The sequence below is a fragment of the Taudactylus pleione genome, unplaced genomic scaffold (assembly GCF_031769625.1).
Source record: "Taudactylus pleione unplaced genomic scaffold, aTauple2 ptg000083l, whole genome shotgun sequence".
NCBI classification, from domain to species: domain Eukaryota; kingdom Metazoa; phylum Chordata; class Amphibia; order Anura; family Myobatrachidae; genus Taudactylus; species Taudactylus pleione.
Genome location: NW_028284485.1, coordinates 16929442 through 16948525, shown reverse-complemented (window position 1 = coordinate 16948525; position 19084 = coordinate 16929442).

The window sequence follows — 19084 nt, the reverse complement described above, 5'->3', positions numbered from 1 at the left end:
ATTAGAACATGAAAAGTATCACCATCAGGAAGTAAATAGACAGTTAAACATGATTATTAGTAAATCCATGAGATGGGGTGCAAAAAACTCATGCGAATCCCTGCAATGTCATCATGATTGTTCATGGCCAAACACAATTCTTAGTAAATTTACCCCTCATTGCTTAGAATGTGCATCTGGATTTTCTTTTTCATGCATAGCACTACAAATATTAGCATAGTAGCACCTATCTTTATGATTAAAATTAGGGTGTGAAGTCCAAACCCCTTTCCTTATTGTACTTCGTCTGCATTTGCATTATACTTGTCTAACCTCCCAGAACCTGCAGGAGGCCCCAGATTTTTTTGAGTAGCCCCCCATGGTCCTGTAAGATTAAGCACTTCTGCATCCCACCCACTTCTTAGTAAAGTGGGCACAATGGGGAAAACCTTAGAGAAAGGAAGGGGCTTAATGACATGCCCCCTTTTCAAATATGCACAATTAGCAACATTTCATTATAAGGGGGCTGGGCTTAATGACTCAAAAGTGTGCCTGAGCCCCAGCACTGCCCATTTGCATCTCCTCTATGGGCTACCCCTGGAGAGGACATTTCAAAAGTAGACAAGTATGATTTGCATGCCACCCTCCTCTCTCTTGTCAAGCATGTAGAGGCACAAATACCAAATCTGCATATGGGCAGAGAACTGCACCTTTTTTAATGTGTATGCACAGTACATATTTATGTGTTTTCTGGAAAGCAAGTGGCTATACAACCATTTCAGAATGTGCTCCTTTTAAAGTATATATATATAACTAGTGAGCTGAACTGGTTTTGCATGGGAGCTATTTCATCTCATCAAAGCATCTTGTACCTCATAAAAACATATGCCATGTCATCACAGTCCCCTGTATCTCCCCACAACCTCCTGCTTCTCACTCCAGCAATCTGCATCTCACCAGTGTTACCACAACCCCCACTGCTGCTGCTATTGTGCAGCCCTGATGATGGCTGGGGCCCAACCGCGGGGATGTGCTGAGATGGGCAGGAGGATCATGGTTGAAAGATTTGTATTGCAGCTACAGTAAGCATTATCAACAGAATGCCCCCTGGGCTGGGGCACCTGTGCATATTTTCACAGCCTCCATGTGCACCCCTCCCCAGCTGCTGAACATGGTGATGAGTAAAGTCCTCTTTGCACAATGTATCCTGTAATTTCTGGGCTTCCAGTTGAGGTTCCCTGCCATGGCGCTCCACTCCGAGAACAGTGCTGACTTCCATGGGAGGTGCCTCCTGTTCACTGAGGGCATGTGGCTGAGCAGGAACCTCATGCTGAAGAGGGAGCACTTCAGGGTGGAGGAGTGGTGGTCAATGTCCGTCTGCAGGTTCAGCATAGTGTTTTTATAATTTGATGGTGGCGGTCCAACGTTTACCAGCATCGAATGGAAATCATTTGATGGTGAGCCGATGGTTGTTTGTTTTTTTAATTTCCTGATAGTACTCTAACTCCTTCCTGGCTACTGTGTCTACATCAGGGCATCTTAATGGGTTTATTGGAGGCCGTCTCTCACTGTCTGCCTAAGATGTGACTCTGCTCAGTCACTGACTTCCTCCACCCTCTCTAGGCTACTGCTAAGCAACAGAGCAAATTGCTATCTCTGATTGGCTCTCACTGTCTCAGGGAACCAATCAGAGCCCAGCCCTTGGCCCTGCAGTAGCAGCAGTCAGTCACTTTCTGTGACTTCTGTGACATTCTAAGCCTCAGTTTCAAATGTTCTCTTGCTGGTTCAACACCATGGTCAGATCTTATAAGCAGCTTGGTGCTAACTTTTTATTTGTGACTTGCTTCACTAAAATTTTCATTAGTTGGATCACTTTTGTCACAGATTAATGGATCATACACCTAAACCTTCCTCGACCATTTCTGTATATAATAGTGAAACTTCCTTCAAAATCCATCTATTGGTTCAAGAGATTAGTCTGAATGAACAGATATACCCACTAAACCAGGGACTTTATTTTATATATATAAAGATAAAATCTAATTATTTTAGTTTCACTTATTTGCAAACTACTGTTTGAACTTCAGTAGGTTTTTGATTGCAGGACTCATCAGTTTCATAATGCTAGAAATAAACATGTATCCCTCTAAACATAGTTTACTGGATGTAACTGTGCACGTACATGAGAATTATATCCACACTGAGATCAATAGTTACAGTCACTGCCCTTACCAGCTGCATGCTGATTACATTCAAACATTTCCATGTTATGGAACAAATGGAGTGCTTACATTTTTAGTATCTCCTTATAATTACTGTAATTAAGACATTCATATGGATGAAGCATGGCATAAATGCCAATAAGTTTCACTTTGCTAGTAAGACGAATATTTTTTCCTAGAGTCGACATTTATTAGAGTGTAGTTCTGCAATTCCAATATCCTGTGGCAATAATTCTTTGGATAAAAATTAAAAAATAATCATGCTTTAGTTTTAGAAATTACAAAATTACAAGCAATAGTAGAGATTATAATCTTCTTTTCTCATATTATAAAACTGAATGTACTCTAAATGTAGTTCAGGTTAGTATTTTAAAGTTCTATATGAAAGTGTTCAATAGGTAAACTATAGTGATGTAATTCAGTCGTACAATCAGTCACTGAATATTGGCCGATTCATTAATACGTTCCAGAGTAGCACATCTCGACTACTGCAAATAAATTAGTTGTTTGTTTACTTAGTGGACAGAATGTATGAAATACAAGGATATGGGGATGTCTTGGAAATAAATGCATTCAGAACCATAAAATTAAAAGACAATAATCTTCCCCCTTTTCCTTTGATATGTTTTTCATAAATTGGAATTGGCACATTTACAGAGAGGTTAAAGCTTGTATTCATTGAACTATAATAATTCAAATCGAATGATGATATTATTACTGTATTTTTAATGATTATCGTTCAATGTAAGGACCTGAACGATATAGTAATTGTCCATAGCCTGAAAATTGCTGAATAATAGTCATAATTGGAATTGGTTTTTACACCTGTCTGATTCTCCCGACCATCATTCAGGTGACCCCAGGCAGTGACTGACTATAACCTCATCTTGCAGTATGTACAGTTGCAGTAGAGATGTGCAGGGTTGGATCAATTAGGATTTTAGAGCCAAATTCATATTTTTCCCACCAAATATTGGCCAAATAAAGGCAAAATGTCATATTTCATGAACAAACATCATCTTTCATGGACACAAGCGTGCAGCTAATAATATGCATGTGCAGATTGCCGATTATCGCTCAACTGCGAAAACATCAACTGCAGCATAGCTTTTAACTTTGAATCAGGTCCTATGGAGCTGATTCTTAGATAGACACTGTATACACAGCAGCTGTGTATTTGTATATAGTTGCTATGTGCAAATATGTTAATGCTGCAAGAGGTGTCTTATTTAAATAGATGCCTCATTCAAGCTTTAGTGATCCACGGCTGTGTCCAAGGAGCATCGGATTATCTGCGAAAACATCAGCCATCTAAGTAATCATTACGCACAATAACTGTTGTTTTCACTCTGCCATGGCCAGGAAATCTCCATCAGAAGATGCAAACCCTGGTCTCAGCATGCCTTGAAAATGGGGCCAACATGCCTCCAATTTCAAGAACGCTGGTAATCAAAGCCCCTTCCACATCCCCAAATTGCCACAGCATGTCAATCATGCTGCAGGATTTGGGGGGACTGCAATAGTCTTCACAGTCATTGAATGGCACATGAGCAGTACAGATCCTGTGCATGCACCAATTGGAGTTGTGCATAAACCATCAGATTTACGCACAACTCTGGGATTTACGCACAACTCTGAATCAGGCCCTATGTTCCCTACCACATGTACACACACTAGAGTTAATTTTTGTTGGGAGCCAATTAACCTACCAGAGTATTTTCAGAATGTGGGAGGAAACTGTAGTACCCTCACGCAAACACTGGGAGAATATACAAACTCCACACAGTTAGGGCTCTTGTGGGATTAAAACCCAATACCTCAGTGCCATGAGGCAGTAATGCTAACCATTATACTGTCCATGCTGCCTTTATAGTTTATCACTAATACATGTACTTACTGTAAGTATTACGTTTAAAACCAGCAAAATAAGAATAGAAAATGTTGTTTAAGAACTTAAAGAAAGGTCTTAACATAACACATATGCTTCTTATTCCCCATGTTTTGATCCCTATTTGTGTATAGTCACCTCTGGGGGAATTTTTGGTAATCCAATATTCTAGATATTGCTTCTGTGTAAACGACACATGCTATGATGTCTAGCAGGTTTTAATGTTTTATATATTTAAAGAAAAAACAATAGAGGTTATGTTTCATGTTTATTTTGACAGTGTATTATAAATTGACCTTGTGAAAGCACCACTCAACCATATAAACTATTATAGGCAAACAAAAGTCAAATTTGCCAAAGATACAAAGATATTAGGGGAATTAGAAGTACAGTATATATTTGAATATTTACAGCTTGTGTGGCTTTTTCATCTTTGACATACATATTCTAAGTTGTTATGTAAATTTAGATGTTTGTTAATTCACCAAAACATTGTATGTTATAATGGTTTATGTCTCTGTTTTGCTTTACAACTGTACGTATGTTGCTATGAAATGTTTATATGTATACCCTTTATAGTGCTGTAGACACTTTGTGGCATCTTATAAATAAAAGTAAATAACAATAACAACAATATATCAGAGTGTAAATATAAGTGATGTTAAAATCTGACACACCAGTTTTCTTTTTTTCCTGGATGTTTTCTTCAATAATTTATTTTGTGTGCCCTTTATTTCTACAATAACTGTTAAAACTCTTATTACATCTTATTCCTCACTGTTGTATCAGTTAACATTTGTTCTAGCTTGTAATACTTATTCTGCTCTTTAGAGGTTAATATAATTAATTGGCTGCCCTTTAGCTCAGGAAATTGCTTGTACAGCAAAAGCTTCCAATCAGCATTGTATTTCTAAGGTTTTCATTTTACAGAAAAAAAGTATCATGTGACATACTGCTAATAAAGTTGCTCAGTCAATATTTGATAGATGAAATAGAGCATTTGCCAGTGAGCGGTAGTAAGTCTGGAGTCATTCTAAATCTAGTAATGGACACTAATTTAAGCATTTTATGTACTGTTCATATATAGAAAAAGATTTACTGCAGAGACTACATCAATCAATTTTGTTGAGTAAGTGAAACTGGAATCGTAATGTAAAACAGATCTTTTTAAATTATGTATCTGTAAATGGAAGGTTAATTGTGTACATTTTTTTTTTCTATTTGCATCAAGCAAGTGAAACATTAATGCATGCTAAACAAAGAGGTTGACTATAAGTAAATATTGGAATCAGACTAATGGTTACAGAGACCTGGAAATATGATAAATACAGCATAGCTACAAATAGTAAAGTATTTGTAAAATTTATATTTAAATATTTGTTTGTGCGATATTACTAGCCTAAAAATAGCCAAATGATGTGTGTCTGGTGTTTGTATTACAAGACAGTAGGCTACTGTATATAAAACTACGGTCTCTCAGTGTAGCTCATTGTATCATGGGTCTGTTGTGATGTATTATGTCTATTTTATTTTATTTTTTTATTTTGATTTAGTGAGTTACTTTGAGTCTAAGCCTTATAATGACTTATTGCTGCTTATTGAACTATTTGTAGGATTTGAGAGCCTTAGATCTAATTTAATATTTAGAAGTAGAATTTTATATGATGCTAAAAAGCAGTTGATATCTACTCTTTATTCAGATCACTAAAGTGTACAGGATCCTATCTTTGCTGGCAGCGTCTAGCTGAGCACTACATGAAATGCTTTCACCTAGCAAATAGAAAAGACATGCTGGAAGTGAACTCAATTGAAATGAATGTAAAAAATTGTAGCCTGTCACACACAAACTGAAAAACCAGTATAAAAGCAAAGTTATGCCTGCTAGATTAACAATTCTGTGAAACTCTCACAAAAATACTCTAAAAATTTTACTTGCAAAAGTTCAGAACAATATTAAGAGTCGCAGAAGTACACCACATCTAAAATTGAGGTGTCACTCACAACAGTCTTATTTCATCTACAACTGAATAACATTTACTGACATTTTTGGAAAACCTGGCTCAAAATGCAATTTTAATTTTATTATAAGTGTTTCTACATAATAAGGTCCAAAACTTGATTTAAAGTTCAGTTTATTTGCAATGCATAAAAACAATAACATATGGGTACATTTAGTAGACCACGTTTGTGTTTGCTGGTACAAACCACCGCAATTGCATATGTTTTTAGTGCCACACAGCTGGATTTGACATACTGGTGGTTTGGATGCTGAAAACTGTTTATTGCGGCTTGCAAACCCCTAAACAGCATAGGGTCATAGTGCCAGCCTGCACCAAATTAGGCAGCCATGATCGTATACAAGCCCAGTCTACTCAGCATCCTTTAGGGGAAAAGGTGATCAGGCCACTGCACAATTAATGGCCTGATTCTGAGTCAGAAGGTTCTCTTAGTAGGGACACAAATGGTGAGTTTTTGCATACAATGCATGTGCAGAAACCAATATGGGTGAAAACAATATTGTGAGCTGTAAATGACTGGAAATGAACTTTATCCGTTTTATCAATTTTAAAGAAATCCAAAACCAAAACAGAAAAGAACCAAAACACTTGAATGTGGCTTTGCCAAAACCAAAAAAACAAAATCTTTGAGGGTGGTTTTGCCAAAACCAGAACACAGGTATCCAGGCACATCTTTCCTTTTTTTATCCATGTCCATTCCAAGATCTTCCATTCCCGTCAAAGCATACTGTACTTACAGTTACCAATTTTGTATGGCCTAGAAAGAGACCTGTAGCGTAAAATTTGGGCATTGAACAAACCTGCAAAGGAGCAACATTCATTTTATGCAGCTCATCTTACACAAGGAGTTTTTGTCTGAGAATGCATCTCAACTGCGCATTCAAATAGAATCTGAACTGATACAATTTGTCTTATTTCCCTCAAAGGGACTTTTCCACTCTAGCATTCGCCAGTATAATCTGTGATCATACCACATGTGCTTTCTCCATTGTGCCACCCTCTCCTCATTGTGAGACTATCTGAATTTTCTGCCTAGTTTTATTATACAGCATTTTTTGCTGTGGAGTAGGTGGGGCCTATTTGTTCTTTTGGATATAGCCCCACTCGATCCCTTCCTTTCTATGCTGCCACTAGAGACAGGTTTTGTCTTATTCCTCACTGTTACTACCAATATTTTATATTGTGCATCTTTCATAATTCCTTTAAGTATGCACTGCTGGCCACATACCATACTACTCTGGAGTTTCTATGTTACTTATGCTCCCTGCCAGAGACTTTTTATCTACCATCTAGAAACTCTTAAGGTACGTACACACTTGGCGATATTACTGAGCAATTGCACGATTAAGACATCGTAATTGTGCAATCACTCAGTAATCATGCACATATCATGCATTACAATGTCGGAAACCACCAGCGATGCGTGCTCCCACTGGTTGTTTACGTCATCTATCATCGCCTGAACATGCAGGCCAATCTGCTGATAACAACAGATTGGCCATGTACAGGAATGATGGAGGGTGCCCATACTGAGCGACATATTGATTACGATGTTGTAATCGTTCTGTCTTTCCTAATCGCCTAGTGTGTATGTACCTTACTCTCGCGTTTCATCCACAACAAAATTATATAGGGATCAATTCATCAAAACTAAAAATGTTGCAGTACTAATTAAGTTTAGAACTTGCATTGTGTTCTACATAAATAACGGAGGCATTTATCATACCACCAGTAAATAAATATCTCTTCCGAAAAACTGTAATCTCTGCGGAGATAGTTTTTCAAAATAGAGATACTGTACTTTCCTCATGCAGCCCTTATCACAGCCTGTATTGCTGTCTGTGCATGCACTGCCTCTGTGTATAAGATTATGAAATAAATATATAAAGGACCTGATTCAGTATGGAACGCAACAGCAAATGCAATAGTGATTATGCACGCAGTGCAACTGCAATAGTATGTTAATCCTTTGCAATCACAATGCCATATGCAGCACTATATAAGGATGCCCACCTTACCTTACACATCCATAATGTTTAGCAAGTTTGTGAAACCATCGGTACAATCAAGTACCATCGCAGCCTCATGCACCTTTGCACAAGCCCTGACCTTACTCAGAAATGGCAGAAGTGATATCAGGCTTCAGGATGCATAGGCCATTGCAGTGGATAATTTAAGCACACCACTGAAATGGCATTGCAACGCACTGGCATGCCTGTATTTGCACGACCACCCCCTGTCACCACCCACAAACGGCACTTTCTGTCAATCACTCTGTGATGGGTCTTCGTAGTCATTGCGACCGCAGTCCCGATCACAATGGCTAGGTTGCGCACGCAGACTGTGATGCATATGCATACGCAGTACACAACAAGCAGACGATTGCATGCATAATCACAGTTGAGTATGGTAGTGAATCAGGCCCAAAGTACATTAGAGAAAACATAATATATTTCTGAAATAGTGTTTTTTATAAATGCACAGCAACCATATTATAAATAATTGAGTGTAGTTGGGTCCCTAGTGCTGTTGCGGTTATACCAAGTGCACTGTTCTCCCTGCATCCCTATGATTCCAATATGCAAAGGCAGAGCTGGTTGGCACTATGCAGACCCTCTCAATCCAAGAGGCTGCAAAGCAATGAACCACTGGCAAAGTGCTGCCAGCTACCTACACAGCTGCCTGCTGCCCCCACCGGGTTCCCTGCACAGCTGACTGCTGCCCACCCCCAGCTCACCACATAGCTGACTGCTGCCCCTGACACCCTGCATTGCTGACTGCTGACCCCCCTCCATCCTCTGTCATCCTCGGTCCCCTCCTACTCCATCAACACTCCACTGCCAGCACTGTGCAGCCTGTCACCCCAGTGTACCCCAAGTGAGTGGGGGTTCAGGTGAGCAGAGGTCTGGGCATGCTTCATACGCTTTATCACCAGAAGGTGCAAAAGTGTATAATATAAAGATTCTAAGAAGTATGCGGAGGGGAGAATGGTGGGCGAAGGACACGGAGAGGCGCAGGCAGTAAGGACACACCAGGGAGGGATTTGAAAATATACCTTTCCTGCACAAGTAGAATTATTGTAACCAGGAGATATCAGTGATATCTCCTGGTTACATTATGCATTACTAGGTAGATGAGGGTGAAACTTATATTTTACATAAATATGTAAATTGGGGGTTAAAAACTTTATTTACTTATGGACCCCATAAACTTGTGTTTAAACATGACACAGAGTAGACCCTCCTGGATGACATTAGGAAACAGATACAATCCACCTGGAAACATCAGCATCCTCAGTATGTAATAGTATTTTTAAATTTGGCTTACAGTATGATGTTATCTGGTTCAACATTGCTTGCATACTTCCTTCCCATCTTTCTTTAAGTTATGTTGGAGGGAGGTCAGGAAATTACACTGTACCATACTCTTTGGACCCATCTAGAATTAATACCCGTAGTTTACTCCATCTAAACAAATAGGTCACTAACATTACTGTCCCCACCTCACCTACATGCCCAAAACAATAAAAATGTTAGATCATGCTCATTTGGAAGTCTGCAGCCCCAGCATCCTTTTCCTCCATAAAACAAGTGATATGGTTTATTTATCACAGCAGATGGCACATATCACCATTGGAATAGATAAAAAATCAGATACTGTAGCTTCTACACTATCTGGACACCTTACTGATATAGTATGTCACAATGCTCCTACTATGTCTCTTGGATAATGATAAGTGACCCTCTTTGATTTAGCTCTCTCTTTAAGTACTCTTGTATGTGATTGAAATTTTTATGTTCCATTGATCATTCTGTTTTAAACTAGAAACACCCAAACTTATTGGGTCCAAGTGTTTCTGAGTCACAGCTCAGGTCTTGCCACCAAGTTTTGATACCAAAACGAGGCAAAACATCAACTTCCTGGCATCAGTTTCCACGTTATTTGCATTGCATATAAAAGTCCAATCCTGGTGATTGGGCACCATTTCACACAGTAGAGCAGAGGGAGACGCTGTAGGACTGTGAGCTGGAGCTCTGAAAAAATAACCCACCATTTAGCTGGAGAAAGGGCCTCTTGGAAATGGTGATTGCAGGCATCCTCATTGTCAGTGTGTTTGTTTTATTTGTCACACACACAGACTGGCAGTAGCTGCACACTCACACACTGCAGTGCAAAAAAACAATCTACTGTCTGCAGTGACGTCCCACCCTGCAGTGACACCCAGTGCAGGGAGGACTGTAGTGCACGCGGCAAAGCCACATCCCGGCAGAAATAGAGCATGGCCTCATGGGTAGGGGGCATAACCTCGTGGCCCAAACACGCGTTGTAATCACTCCAGGGGGGCCCTGGAGGTGCGGACTGACCCCGGGGATCACTCTGTGTGCAGTGCCTGCTGTAAGGAGCGAGTGCTGCACATAGTGCTACAGTGCAGTACCTGGCTCCTGTCACTGAGGAGGAGTTGGCACTTTGGAGTCACCCCTCGGGAGTGACACCCGGGTGCGACCCGCATCCCCCTTGTGATGCCACTGACTGCCTGTGTGTGGTGCTGTTAATTGATTTTTTTTGTTAAATTGAACCTGAACCTTTTTTTTCTATAAAATCTATTACTGTAGAATACTATAATATATGTTGTTTATCTGTACAAAAAATCCTCTGCTATGCCTGAGGCTTCTGCCTGCCAAGAAAACTTTTTTGTTTTGAGTTTTTTCCCAGTTATATAAAACAATTGCAAAAAAATATGTTTCCTGTTGTTTTTTTTAAATCTGCAGTCTTGAGTGACAGTGTATATTACTGTTTTGTGTTTGATGGTATCCACCATCATCTGCACCCCAAAACAATTATCATAAAGAGCTGTTCTTCCTAGTTTAAGAAATCAATGCTGTTGTTTGTGTATAAAAACAAAGAAATAAGTGTAGAATATTTGCATAATGTGTTTTCCTTCCAGTGTCAGCAAATGTGTTTGGTGGTATCCCCCATAGTCGGTATCACAAAACAAATCTCACAAAGACCTATTTCTCTTAGTGTGTGAAAAATACTACCAGTGTTGTTTTTGTATAACGAAGAACAGAATTTAGTTAAAAAATTTTGCAGTGTTTTCCTTCCACTGTCAACGACGGTGTGTGAGGTGGTACACAACCATCAACTTGCACCCCAAAGTGAGTTTCACAAAGACCTGTTCCTACTAATGCAGGAAAAAATTATCAGTGTTGTTTGTGTATATAAGAACAAAGAAAATAGTATGTTTTCCTCCAGTGTAAGTGACGGTGTGTGCAGTGGTATCTCACCATCATCTTGCAACCTAAAACAATTCTCATGCAAAAAAACAATATTTTTTTGGCTGGTGTAAAAAATAAAACCAATTATAGATCAGTAGTTAGAAAAGGAAGAGCAGCAACCCAGTACTAGTGCTGTGGCTGCTACCATTCATGATAGTACCTCAACAGCTACTAAAGCTGGTCAAGGGGAAGGAATGTTTAACAAAGCTCAGCTGAAATTTAAACCTAGGGGTCAATTCTATTGCCTGTGAAGAGTGCAAGTTGCCACAGTTTAAAAATGTTGGCAGTGGTACCGCATCTTTAACCCCTCATGGTCCATACTTCCGCCTCTAGAAAAAGCCGCCGGTGTGCAGAGAAACTAGTTGAGGACACAGACCACTTGTGAGAGCTGAACCCAATTGCTGCTGCAGACTCATCCCTTGGGTCTACTTCTATATATCTCTCCCGCTCACACATCAAACACACAGCTGAAGCCCTGCGTGACCCATGCAGCCTCCTGTGAGTGAGACACTCGGAGGACTGCGGATGGATTTCTCCATCAGGATAGATGGTGGTTTTGTGTGCAATATATATTTTTATGCTGCTACTTAGTTTTATTGGGCCATTCAGCTTTCAATTCATTGCTCCATGAAATTTTTTTTAGTTATTCAGAACATTGCTGCTAACTGGGTCATTTTCACCTTGCTCATTGAAGCACCAGAGCTCAGATGTTCAGTCCATCAATTTGAGAATAATAGAGATATTTTATTGTGATTGTTTGTCTTTTAATTGTGATTTTGTGCTTAATTTGAAGATATGTTATTTATTTAAATACATACTGTGTGTATAGAATTTTCTTATACTCCCGGGAGTTTTATTGATATTTTTGAAAGTTTACATATACTGATATTTGAGCATTTAATAAAGGCGGTTTATAAATATACTCCCTGATATGTGTTCTTAGACACCACCTACTTTTTTGTGTATTTCTTTACTGAGCCCAAATGTGCATATTTGTCTTGCAGCCTTATGGGGCTGTGAACACTTTGTGTGAGTTTGTGCCACCCTAAAGTGCAGCTTTTGTTGCAATCCACCAGCGAGATCATCACATCTAATTGGATTGATCCAGATATTTCACAATGTTAAAGAAAAAAAACATCATCTCTAAAAATGACAGGAAATTTACTGACGAAAAATATAAAATTGCCAACATGCCATATCCACACACAGTGGCAAGGAATGGCTCAGACCTTAGCCTTTCTGTGCAAATGGTGGACCTGCTATTGCTGTTTCACGCTCTAGAATACCTAGTGTTGAAAGTGTGGCAAATATAGTCAGCCATCTTCTGTAACCTTGCTCTGAAGAGATTCTAAGGCAGTGTTTCCCAACCTCAATCCTCAAGGCACACTAACTCCTCTTTCATTAAATAATTTTTATGCAAATCCTGACATTTATCAAGCTATCTGTACCATTTGTGAGGCCAAAGTAAATAGAGGCAGGGACATTAACCATCTAGGAAACACCTCCTTGTTACATCATTTGCAATGAGTACATGCAAATTATTTGGGAAAATCCTAAATAACCTGTAAAATAATAAAAGCAGTCCAGCATCACCTGCAGGCAACATGGATTGATCCCAGCACGTGCTATCTCCACTGACAACACTTTCATTCACAATCTCCTATTAACATTCAGAGGTAGTCCTCCTACATACAAGTTGACTCCTCCCCTATCCAGGATTCTCAAGGAGAAAAACTTCATGCTAGGGCTGCTGCTGTTGCTGGGCATGATTTTTAATCCAGAAAGGGGACCAAGAAGACTAGTAAATTCAAACAAAACTTGACTGTGAAACAATACTTGCAAGAGGAAGCAATTATGGAAGCAGCCATTCAATTGCAAAACAGATTACTGAAGCCACAATAGTTATCAGGGCTGCCATCAGGAATTGTGGGGCACTGGACTAGCAAAATAGCCAGGGTCCCCCCAGCCCCCACTCAAGCCCCCCTTCCCCTGCTTCCACCTTCCCCCACTGGCTGGGAGAAGTAACAAAGCAGCCCCATTGCCAGTCCCACTCCCCACATCTGAAATGCTGCAATAATGAAGATATAATAAAGAAGAATCAGACACTTACCTTAGTAACCTCGCTCCTTCTTCTTTTCTGGCTGTTTCAGCTCCTCAGTCCACTCCTCATGTGGCTCCTTTCAAATTTAGTGGCGCGGCACAATGTTATGATGTCAGGCTGCACCGGCTCACAACAAGTAAAACTTTATTGCAGCTTATGTAGGAGGCAGAACAGGGTGGGAGGGTGAGAAGTGATCTATAGTGCAGTGGTGGGGGGTTTAAGTGGGCAGCTCGCTGTTAGGAGCAGGCAACCAACTGGGCCTGTCACTCATTATAGAGGTAGTAGCAGGTGGTGATAGGAGCAAGAAACAGGCAGTCACTTCTCTTGTGTGGCAGCAGGGAATAGTAGTGGGTGGGCCCCCCAAGTGTTTGGGCCCAGGATTCCTGTCCCGGCAGTCCCCCCTGATGGTGGCCCTGATGGTTATTCTAGCATTAGAACTGCTCCCAATATCTTCCATCAAAGCATCTGGTTTTAGACAGATAATTGAGGTCCTGTGTCCCCTCTAACAAATTCCATTTCAATTCCATTTCACCAGCACAGCATATCCTCGTCTGTACTGGGAAGTTAAAAAAAAATGTCTTGGCCTAGAAAATGCTGTTGAGCTGAGTAACCACTTAACCACAGTTATGTGGACAAGTGGTACTAGTCAAACAATAGATTACATGAATGTGCCTGCCATCTGGGTGGGAGTTTTGTCTTCAGCAGCAGCAGTATCTAACACACAATGCAGGCTCATTCACAGGCAAGCTACTCTTTGTGTCACCGACCTCAATAAGAAGCAGACCGATGTCAGTATGTTGAAAGAACTGAGGGATGTTATAGCAAAATGGCTAACCCTGCTAATACTCTTCTAAGGGTTTTTCATTTCTGATAATGCATGGAACATTTTATGAGCATTACAAATGGGTGAATTTGAACATGTACCATGATTTGCCAAAACAATAAACTTGGTGGTTCCAATTTTTTAAATAAAAATGACAGGTGAATGCAGGACATGTTCTCTGTAGCCCGGAAAATTTCTGGGCATTTTGTGTATTCAGTGTCCATATATTATAGATTTTTAGCTATCTAAACCAACATAACAAATCATGATGTAGGGTGAGGAGAGGAATGTACTGTACCTTACTCCAGCACAGTGGAGAATATTCTCCATTTCATGCAGGATAAAAAGACAATTAAAATAGTAGCCAATAAAGTGAGAGAAATTGCTTGAGAAATGAGGCGATTCCACTAAGAATGTTGCACTTATAGATCATGTACCTTATTGCCTTCACCAGGACCAAAAGGTTTGCAACAACTTGCATTTGGATCACTGCATTTTGGTGTCCTTGCTCTATCCTAGGTTTAAGTCATACATAATGTATTTCTTTCCAACTGACATAGATCTTTTTTAGTTGCTCCTTCCAGAAAAAAAACTTGCCTTTCCCAAAATACCCACTGGCAATGAGGATGTGTTAACTTAGCACACCAGGTTAAAACAGCTTTGCTGTACTTAAGCTGCGAACCCTCCAGTGTGTAACCAGAAAGATTGTTTAGCACAGCTGGGAACCTTATGAGTGATCTGTGTAGGAGGCTACTTCCTAAAAATGTTGAGAAACTCATGCTAAAAAAATATACTACAAATTCTATGAGGGAAACCTTTCCTATCAAATACAACAAAGTACAGAGACTTCTGTATAGGTAGATTCCAGTGGGGATAGGTTAATATTGTGTGGTGATGATTTTAACAACATTGATGAGGGTGAAAATGAGAATGATAATGACATCTTAAACTATAGACATCACTAATAATACAGTTATCCACCTTTAACCCAATGGTATCTTGTTTTCTGGGGGTCCATACAAACCAAGTATTTCAGCTTCAAAATTGGCAGTGCCTTTTGCTGAAGTGCTTGGGTTGTTAAACTGTGCATATCATTTTTAATATACATCATAAAGGTGAGTAGGAGGGCCCTAGGAAAATTCTATCATGCACCACTTTTCATTAAAAACCTTGCAAAGATTATGTGTGTTTGACAGGAAGTGTATATTACTGTACCTTATTGCGTGCTAATGTTCTTTTCTACAGATGTGCCCAGTTACATTGTGGATGATCATGTCACAAATGTGTAGACACATTGCGCCATGCGATTCACTGCACCTGCATATGCCACGGTACACTACGGCGCGCATTGCGATCACACCATGCATTCCTATGGAGGCGCGGTCATGAACATAATGAGCGTATCTGCTCATGGGTGCTCATCTCTCGCTATGCATGGTGCAATTTGCTGTGCCATCAGTAAGGATATAGATGGGCATATCGGTATCTTGCAATGCCATCCATAATTAGCTTCTCATACAGGTGTATAGGTATTGTTTCTTGCAAATTCTTAGCAGATACTGACTAGTATCATCAAATTATATAATAACATAATTAATTAGTCATTATTCAATTTGACTAGGCTGTTACTCTGATTTAAATCCTGTGGAATCAATATCATTAAGTATTTGGGTAGTTGTTCTTTAATAGTGTTTTCCAATTCTCTGATTTATCTTTTTATAGTCAAATTATTAACACTAATCAATTAATCTCATTTGGATTCTTGTTTTTTACTGTTTTTTTCATTTATGATTTTTTTAAATTTATTCAGTAGTTATATTCTGTAATCAATCAATCAATCAATCAATCAATCAATCAATCTCATTAGGATTCTTGTACATTAATGGTTTGTTCTATTTATCATCTTTTTATATGTATCTTATATTCTGTAAGCAATCAATCAATTAATTATTTAACTGGCTTCAACTAAGTAGTACTCCCACCTCCTTTTACCTTTGTTGGCTGCTGGACTATGATCTAGTTCTTGATTAATGAAAACATTCTATAGCAATATATAGTTCATATTAAACTGCCATCCTGGCTGTCACTGCAGTGCCACTATGTTTCCTATATATGCTGTATTCTTTTTTAAACTGCCATGTGTTTGTGCAGCTTCTCTGTCGCTAAGGTTAGCCAGTCAGCTTGCTGCAGCCTTTAGCCAAAATGGATGAAAACAATATTTTGAGCTGTGAGGTAGTCAAAAGTGACTGAAAATTATTGGAACTTAATGTTTTTGAGGTAAATAATACTGTAGGAACAAAAACAGACCAAAATTACATAATCTTAGCTGTTTTTAGCAATATTTTAAAGAAATCCTGATTCAAAACCAAAACAATTGAGGATGGTTTACTTTAAACACAGTAGTCCGCGCACATCTCTATTCTAAACTGCAGTTGATTTACTGCTGTACAGCTTTACATGACTATTTTGCTTATTAGATGTTTTTCCTTACTCCCCTTCTTACCGTCTGTTAGTGTAACACTGTAAATATTTGAGGTAGAATTTTTTCATAATAATTAATTTTTCCTAGATCAGATCTCTACTGAGCCATGCATTGTGGGTGCAGTGCTTGCAAAACTTAAATTTTGTCTTCACATTTGTGCAGACCTTTTTTAGTTGCATGTCCACAGTAATACATTTTTCTTTAAAGAACTTACATTTTTCTCGATTGACCCATATCCAAGTAATATATTGAGTTATGTATAAGATTGCTTAATTAATCTTCATATACATTTTTCCTGTAATAATAATGTCAATGAAGTAACATTGAGTACCTGGTATTCTCCATAACACTTGAACCTTGGCTCTTTCCCAAATTGCTGCATTTGAAGCTATGCCAAAAACAAGATGATTGTAGTGACATAAACCGTTGTACATGCTGATTGTCAAGTATTTCCTTATGCATGTCAATTAGCTTATGCTAAATCTATTTTTATAAAGAGGTCTCCTCCCACCAGAGAAGCAATTATACTAGTTAGCAGATATTGTACTGTGTGCAGAGCTTAATTAATGTGTGATTTTATATATTCTTTATTTAGAGTTTTTATGCATAAACAAAAATACATCAGGTCAATATGCAATATAGTAGGAAAAACCATATAAGAAAGCAATGGCCAACATATTTAAAGGTGATGGTGGATAGGTAGGGAGGGAGACTCTATGGGGTGGCAAATATACACCTAGTGATAAAGACAATGATGAAACCTGGAGTGGTGTGAAAAGGTACCTAGTAATTGCAAATGCTCAACAAAAGGCATTAGCATCCAAAGAAGTAAGAACAAATGTGTGTGCATGTTTTGTAATCTGCAGAGTTATATAGGCACACAACAGCGGATGACTCAAACTACGAACAGCCCAGTTACTTAACCAGTGGTGATGGTTTATTGAAAGCAGAGCCGTAACTAGACATTTTGGTGCCCTGTGCGAGAAAGAGCACCAGCACCCCCCTTCCCCAATGATCACATGTGAAATACATCATATCCAGTAATAGGGAAACTGGCTTGCCAGTAGATATGAAAATAAGTCCCAGTCTAATCTATGGGAAGGTTTACATCATGGCAGCAAGCATAACAGATTAGTATTATCACAGGGGTATCATTTCCAGTGATACATTCAGGCCCATCTGCCCTACAAGATTATCTCCTAATGACCAACCCCACCACTAATGCAGACCTTTGTCTAATTACCTCCCACCACTAATAACCCTCACCCCTGTCTACTTACACCCACCCTAAAGCAAACCTCTATATAATTAACCCCCCTAATACAGACTATAGTCTAATGACCTCCTCCCCTAAAGAAGACCCCTGCATTGGGGTTGAGGGTAATTATACAGGGGTCTCTGAACATTCCTAGTGTGCCTAGTAATGATCCCCCCACCCCTGTATCTCTCCAATCATCAGTAACTGACTATACTGGGCTACTGGGATTCACTATACAGGCAGCCTCATTACATCCTAGCTAGCACACTTCCTGCTGACCAGCTGCTGAGCATGGGGGCTGCTCCCCGGTTGAATTGGGTATGCCAGGGAAGAGGGTCAGCAGGCAGCAGGCAGGATGAGGTCCTCAGGCTGCTGCAAACTGTAACTATGCATGTGAGGCTCAGGAGGAGGGGAAAGGGGCAAAAGTCTTTCAGACAGGGAATGGCTAAGCTTCAACTTACCATGGCACACAGGCAAAGGAAGGAGATTGCCACCTATCAGGCCCAGCTGTCTGGGTTCAAATGGCTTCCCTCAAGCTCATGGTCACTGCCCTTCTTCCTACAGAGGGGTTCAGGGGGAGAACTTTGCTGGGGGCCAGCACTGACAGTGCCAGATAAGAAGCAGCACACACCACTAGCATAACATCACAGTGGGCACTCAGCAGGTGAAGATCGTGGCTGCAGCTTGTTCCACCCCAGAGCATCCTGTGTTCTGTGTAGCTGCACTGGCCACACCACCCTAGTTACAGCCCTGATTGAAAGATGACAGGTACACCTGTAGTAATTGTTATACATACTGGTGAATGGTTCTATGCACCTCTCCAGACAGTGAGTGTTTGCTGCTAACAAGTACATGGATGCTGGAACAGCTTTTTGCAGGAATACACTGGGGTCTCTCACATGGAGCTAAGCAGGAGACTTCTGTCTCCCACCATGTAATTTCTACACAGTACTAAAATTGTCCTAGTGGCCTAGCATATATGCACAGTTTTTCCATCCTCGAAAAACAAGTGGCAGTAAATTCAAAGACTCTGTCCA